The sequence below is a fragment of the Heterocephalus glaber genome, unplaced genomic scaffold (genome assembly GCF_053883595.1).
Source record: "Heterocephalus glaber isolate CG9 unplaced genomic scaffold, H.glaber_assembly_v1.0 deba00001755, whole genome shotgun sequence".
Classification (NCBI taxonomy): domain Eukaryota; kingdom Metazoa; phylum Chordata; class Mammalia; order Rodentia; family Bathyergidae; genus Heterocephalus; species Heterocephalus glaber.
The window spans coordinates 4,929,589-4,937,629 of NW_028258453.1; positions in this window are offsets into that span (position 1 = coordinate 4,929,589).

Here is an 8,041-nt window from a genome sequence, read left to right on the forward strand (position 1 = left end):
ATACACCCTGACCAAGTGGGATTCATCCCAGGGATGCAGGGATGGTTCAATATACACAAATCATTCAATGTAATACACTATATCAATAGAGCCAAGGATGAAAACCATATGATTATCTCCCTAGATGCAGGAAAAACATTTGACAAAATCCAACATGCATTTAGGATAAAAACCCTACAAAAAATTGGAATAGATGGTCTCTACCTCAAACTGATAGAAGCCATCTATGAAAAACCAACAGTCAATATCATACTAAATGGTCAAAAACTGAAATCCTTCACACTAAAATCAGGAACAAGACAAGGATGCCCACTATCACCACTCTTGTTCAATATAGTTCTGGAACCATTAGCCATGGCAATTAGACAAGAAATAAAAGGAATAAAGATAGGTAATGAAGAAGTCAAATTGTCATTATTTGCAGATGACATGATACTGTATATAGAAGACCCCAAGAACTCCACCAAAAGTCTTCTAGACTTAATAACCAAATTCAGTCAAGTAGCTGGTTACAAGGTCAACACACAAAAATCAATAGTTTTCCTCTACACCAATGACAGACTCACTGAAAGAGAAATAGGACAAATAATTCCTTTCACAATAGCATCCAAAAAACTGAAATACCTAGGAATCATCCTAAGGAAAGAAATCAAAGACCTCTTCTCTGAAAACTATGGCACTCTGAAAAGAGAGATTGAAGATGATATCAGAAAATGGACAGACATCCCCTGCTCCTGGGTAGGAAGGATTAATATAGTGAAAATGGCCATACTTCCAAAACTGCTATATAGATTTAATGCAATTCCAATTGAGATCCCAGCAGCATACTTCATGGACCTTGAGAAAACCATCCAAAAATTCATTTGGAACAAGAAGTGACCCAGAATAGCAAAAGCAATTCTAGGTAACAGAGACATGGCAGGGGGTATCACAATCCCCAACCTGCAACTCTACTACAAAGCTACTGTGATAAAAACAGCATGGTACTGGCAAAGAAACAGCCTTGAGGACCAGTGGAACAGATTAGAAGATGCAGAAACAATGCCAGACACACTCAGCCATCTCATCTTTGATAAAGGAGCCAAACACCCTCACTAGAGGAAAGATAGCCTCTTTAATAAATGGTGCTGGAAAAATAGGCCTTCAACTTGCCAAAGATTAAAACTAGGCCCATATCTCTCACCATGCACTGAACTAAAATAAAAATTGATGAAAGATCTAAATGTTAAAATAAAAACTCTGAACCAGTTGGAATAGAAGTTAGGTGGAACCCTTGACGATACTGGTGTAGGAAAAGATTTTATGAACAAAACCTCAGTTGCCCGTGAACTAGCACAAACAATCAACAAGGGGGATTTCTTCTCATTAAAAGGCTTCTGCACAGCAAGAGAAACCACCAGCAGTGTGAAGAGACAATCTACAATGTGAGAAAAACATTTTCACCAGCTGTTCCTCAGACAAAGGTCTACTATCTCAAATCTATAAAGAACTTAAAAAGATCAGACCTCCCAAATTTAAAGACCCAATCCGAAAATGGACATCTGAAATGAACAGACATTTCTCAGACAAGGAAGTAGAAATAGCAAATAAATACATGAAAAATTGTTCAACATCACTGGTCATTTGAGAGATGCAAATGAAAACAACGCTGAGATTCCACTTCACTCCAGAAAGAATGGCTGCTATCATCAAATCAACCAATAACAAATGCTGGCGGGGCTGTGGGGAAAGAGGAACCCTGCTCCACTGCTGGTGGGAGTGTAGACTGGTGCAAGCACTGTGGAAATCAGTATGGAGATACCTCAAAGAACTAGGACTGGAAGTCCCATTTGACCCTGCTATTCCACTGCTGGAGATCTTCCAAAAAAAATTAAAAGAATCATACCACAGTGATATATGTGCACCCATTTTCACAGCTGCACAGTTTGTGACAGCTAAAACTTGGAAACAGTCCAAATGCCCATCAATTGGAGACTGGATAAAAAAAAATGTGTTTTTTTTTAAATGAAGTACTACTCAGCCATAAAAAATGAGAAATTAGAGACATGTATAGCTAAGTGGATGCACATTTAGGGGATACTCTTAAGTGAAATAAATAGGACACAAATGTATAAATACCAAATAGTTTCTCTGGTGTGAGAAACTGAAAGTGTAAATAAGGACTAAATTTATAATAGGTAATGTGAAATAGGAAGAAAAGGGGCAAAGGGGAAGGAAGTGGGAGGGCTAGGGGAAAGGATAGAAGGGAATGGGATTAATATGAGAATATGGAAAAATAGGAACAAAATCTTTGTAAATAGAGAGGAATGGAGGGGTTGAAGGGAGGGCTGGGCAAGGGTGAAAAATGAGAACCAAGAGAGACTATGTAAAGGTGCAAATCTCCAATGATGAGTGTCATTATATTGTATACCTAAAATGTACCAGTGATTAGAATGAATAATCGATAATGCAAAATAGGAAGCAAAGGTCCAAAGGGTTAGGGGTAGTGGAAGGTGAAGAGGAAAGGAAAGAAGGGAAAGGAAAAATGCTGAGAAATGGAAAAAATGAAAATAAAGTCTTTGTAAATAGGGAAGAGTGGAGGGCAGAAGGGAGGGCTAGGAATGGGGAAAAAATAAGAATCAAGATGCATAATGTAAAGGTACAATTCCCAATGAGAAATGTAATTGTGTTGTATACCTACAATGTACCAATAAAAGAATTTATTAAAAAAAAAAAGAAACAGCACACACACACACACACACACACAAAAGAAAATTCTTCTTAACCAAAGCATTCTTTAAGTTTGTGGTTCATATTTACCAACTGCTCATCTTGGGTTTGAAATATTTGGAAAATAAAAAAGGAATACCAAGTGTGGGTAAGCAATACTTTTGCTTATAGAAGAGAAGGCAAAATTTCTCTGGAAGAATTTCTTGATCTATGTTCTGAGAGGATCTTCACACAATGGAAAGGAAAAAGAGGGCAGAGTTTAGCTCACAATAAAAACTTTAAAGTTAAAAATATCAAAAACACAAGGTACATATAAAAATTCAGGTCTGTGTATACTTGCTATAAATGAAGAACTGAATATTGAAATTTAAAAGTTATGTAGGAGTACAAAGGACCCAGAAAAGCCAAAAACAAAAACAAAAACAGTGTTGGAAGACATTTAGCACCCAGTTTTAAGATTTCTTCTAAAGCTACAGTAATCAAGGAAGTGTTGGTGTAAGGAAAGACATATAGATCATTGGAATAAAACAGAGAATCTAGAAATAGAACCACACATATATGGTCCCCTGAGTTTTATATATACCTTGTGTTTTCTAATCCTGCTAAATTCAAGTACAAGTTCTAGGCCCTCCTAGAGATTTCTTAGTATTTTCTCTGTAGATGATCATTTCATCTACATAGAAAGATTTTGCTTCTGCCATGCCAATCCTATCCTAGTTGTGTCATTTTATTGCCAAGACTATTTTGGTTTAGACCTATGTTTCAAAGTCTAATGGACAGATGAAGAGTAGGCATATCTGCCCTTGTTCCCCACCTTAGGGAGAAAGCATTGTATCGTTTCCATTCATAGAAGGAATTTTTGTTGGAAGTATGGAGTACATGTCTTTGATCTGTTGAGAAGGTTCTGTTCTACCACTAGTCTCCTGATAGCTTTTACCATAAACAGCTGTAGAATTTAGTCCAATACTCTTTCTCCAACTAGTGACAGGATCATATGGCTTTCTCCTTTCCTCTGTTAAAATGATGACTTTTGGGGCTGGATCTTCTAATGCTGAACCAACACTGCCATCCCTATAACAAAACCACTTTCTACATACTGTCAGATCTGACTTCTAAGAGCTTGTTTTATTAAACAAATTTCTATCTATGTTCATACTTTTTTCTTCTATTATCTTTATCCAGTTTTAGGATTAGCACAATGTTGAGTTCCTAAACTGGAGGGAGAAGTGTTCCTTCTTTTTTCTGCTTTAAATGTTTGATATAATTTATCAGTTAAAATGTTTATGAGCCTGCTGTTGTCATATAGGTAGGTTTTCAAGCTAGGAATATACTTTCTTTAATAGGTGCTATTCAAATTTTATATTTCCTCCACAGTTAGTTTCATTAATTTGTCTTCTAAGTTACTTCTTAGAACTTGTCAAATTTATTTCAAAAAAGATTTTTGTAATATGCTTTCTATATCCTTTTAAATTCTGTAAAATCTGTGGTAATGTCTCCTAGATCTTAATATTGTAATTTAAAAAATTTATAACTGATATTGTGTAACAGGAAGGAAAGGTCTAAAAGAGCAGGGGAATTGGGAGGGGTAGGGGAAGAGAAAAAAGGGAAAGGAAAAAATATGAGAAGAGGAAATAAATGGAAATAAGGTCTTTGCAAATGGGGATGGGTGGGCAAGGGAAGGGGAAAAAAAATAAGAACCAAGAGACTCATGTAATGGTACAAGATCCCAATGATGAATGTAACTGTATTGTATACCTAAAATGTACCAATAAAGTTAATGGGGAAAAAAAGTAAAAAAAAAAAAGAAAAAATGTTTCAAAAAGAAGTTAGTAGACTCAATTAACAGTAATATTAAACCCCCACACACTTGAAATAATAAAAAATCAAAACAGGAACATTAAGTTTATAACACCAAAGTATTTAAAAACTAATTAAAATCCTACGAAAATGCAGACTCCATAAAAAGTAAGTGGGTCTGCAAAAAAGAAGCAAATCACACATTGAGAAAGAACAAATTAAGTCATTGAGATGAATATCCAATGAACAGTTTAAATAACAAATTGAATACATGTGAAGAGAGAATAGTGACATGAAATAAACAAAGGAACAATAAGCTGAAATAGAGCCTGGTTGGGGGAGGAACCAATAATGTAGGAAACATGAAAGCTCGAGAAACATGGGATTCAGAATTTTAAAAATCACAGTTCATATAACAGGAATTCTTAAAGAAAGACTAGAGAATTTGAAAGAGACAACTTTTAAAGGAAATGGAACTTCTGCTTGGCAGTGGAGGATTAGGCTCTGGACTAAATGCCATACTGTGTGTAAGACCATGGGCCTTACCAAACGCTCCAAGGAGCTGACTGCAGCGAAGAACCCCCAGGAAGGAACACACTGGACAAGTAAAACAGACCTTTATTAGTCTGGCCAGATGGCACTCCCAAAGCAAAGTAGCTTAGAGAGGCAACTGGCTCAGAATCCGAGGCTGTTTTTATAGGGGGTCGCAGGGGAAGTTCGCAAGCAGAAATACAAAAGTGGAGGAGAGAGATAAAACAGACCTTTTACAGATTGTCCTTAAGATAACATATTCAGATATGGAGTTGGGCAAGCATGACGGAACACTACGCACACAACAAACCTTTCTGGCACAACAACAAGCACATCCCTGGAACTCGATGTCTACCTGGTGATCCGTAACAGAAGCAGACAAGTTGGGGCCCTATTACAAAATGGAGTAACTGTGATTCAGTCTTACACTGTGTACTACTAAAATTTTAACATGAGGTAAGGGAATCAACCTTTCTCAAGGTTGAAAGAGGTACATGTTAGTGGTAAAATATTTGGCAGAAGTCCTGAATAAGGGAAATCCAAAGAGGTAAGCTGGTTAATTGGTAAAACCATTCGACAATGGGCATTCGCTGATCTGAAGGAGATAGGAGAGAGGCTTAGAGTGAAATAATCTTCCAGTTATGCAAGTTGAGTACGCTTTATTTGAAATTCTTGTAATCAGAAATGTTTCACATTTTAGAATAAGTGCATATGTCTAATGAGGTTTCTTGAGGAAGAGACCCCCCCAATCTGAACTTCAAAAGCATCTATGTTGCGCATATACCTTATATACGTAGCCTGAAAGTAATTTCATTGAAGACTTTTAGTGCACCTGCATTTGACTGTGGCCTATTATATGAGGTGTAGAAGTTTCTACTTTTGGGATCATGTCAGAGCTCAAGAATTTCAAATTTTGGACCATTTTGGATTTGATATTTTTAGAAAATGGATACTCAACATACATGTATATGTAAATATATATTCATATATTCATTTCTACTCCTTGCTTTTAGGCTATTGCGGTCATACCTTTTGTTATTTAAATGTCACAAATTTCAAACTATATTATTATATTTTTATTTTATTGGTACATTTTAGGTATACAATATAATGACATTCATCCTTGGAAATTTACACCTTTACATAATATCCTTGGTTCTTATTTTTTCCCCCTTCCCCTGCCCTCCCTTCAACCTCTCCATCCCTTCCTATTTGCAAAGACTTTATTTCCATGTTTTCATTTTCATATATTCCATTCCCTTCTTTCCTTTCTCCTACCCTTCTTCCCTTCCCCTGTGCCCCTTTTCTTCCTATTTCACATTATCTATTATACCTTTTAGTCCTTATTTACACTTTCAGTTTCTCACACCAGAGAAACTATTCGGTATTTACACATCTGTCCTATTTATTTCACTTAAGAATATGTCCTCAATGTGCATCGATTGAGCTATAAATGTCTCTAATTTCTCATTGTTTATGGCTGAATAGTACTGCATTTTATAAAAAAAACCCTCCACATTTTCTTTATCCAGGCTCCAGTTGCTGGGCAATTGGGCTGTTTCCAAGTTTTAGCTATTACAAACTGTTCTGCTATGAACATGGGTGCACATATATCACTGTGGTATGATTCTTTTAATTCTTTTGGGAAGACACCCCAGCAAGGGAATAGCTGGTCAAATGGCACCACAAATTCTAGTTCTTTGAGGTATCTCCATACTGATTTCCACAGTGATTGCACCAATATACACTCCTTTTCTACCACAGCTGCACCAGCATTTGTTTTTAGTTGATTTCATGATAGCAACCATATTTTCTGGTGAGGTGGAATCTCAGCGTTGTTTTCATTTGCATCTCTGGAATGACAAGTGATGTTGAACATTTTTTCATGTGTTTATTTGCTATTTCTACTTCTTTGTCTGAGATGTCTGTTCATTTCAGATGCCCATTTTTGGATTGAGTCTTTAAATTTGGGAGGTCTGATTTTTTAAAGTTCTTTTTACATTCTAGATAGTATACCTTTGTCTGAGGAACAACTGGTAAAAAATTTTCCCACATTGTGGGCTGTCTTTTCGTGCTGTGGGTGGTTTCTTTTGCTGTTCAGATGTTTTTTTTAATAAGGAGAGATCCCACTTGTTGATTCTTTGTGCCAGTTCATGTGCAACTGAGGCTTTACTGATGAAATCTTTTCCTATTCCAATGTCTTGAAGAGTTCTACCTAACCTCTCTTCCAGCCGGCTTAGTATTTCTGTTTTAATATTTAAATCTTTAATTCACTTCAATTTTAGTTTAGTGTATGGTGAAAGATGGGGGTCTAATTTTATTCTTTGGTAGGTTGAAATCCAGTTTTTCTGGCACCACTTATTAAAGAGGCTATCTTTCCTCCAGTGAGGGTGTTTGGCTCCTTTGTCAAACATGAGATGGCTGAGTGTGTCTGGAGTTGTTTCTGCATCTTCTAGTCTGTTCCACTGGTCCTCAGGTCTGTTTCTTTGCCAGTATCATGCTGTTTTTATCACAGCAGCTTTGTGGTACAGTTTCAATTTGGAGATTGTGATACCCTCTACCTTTCTCTGTTGCCTAGAATTGCTTTTGCTCTGCTCAGTCTCTTCAAATGAATTTTTGAATTGTTTTCTTAAGATCTGCGAAGTATGCTGGAATTTCTATGAGATTGCATTGAATCTATATAGCAGTATTGAAAGTATAGCTATTTTAACTATCCTGATTCTTCCTACCCAAGAGCAAAGGATGTCTTTCCATTTCCTGATATCCTTTTGATCACTTTTTTCAGAATGCTATAGTTTTCAGAGTAGAGGTCTTTGGTTTCTTTTGTTAGGTTGATTCCTAGATATTTTATTTTTCTGGATGCTATTATGAAGGGAGTTTTTTTCTCCAGTTCCTCTTTCAGTGAGTCTGTTGTTTATGCACAGGAAAGCTGTTGATCTTTGTGTGTTAACCTTGTATCCAGCTACTCTACTGAATTTGGTTATTAAGACTAGAAGACTTTTGG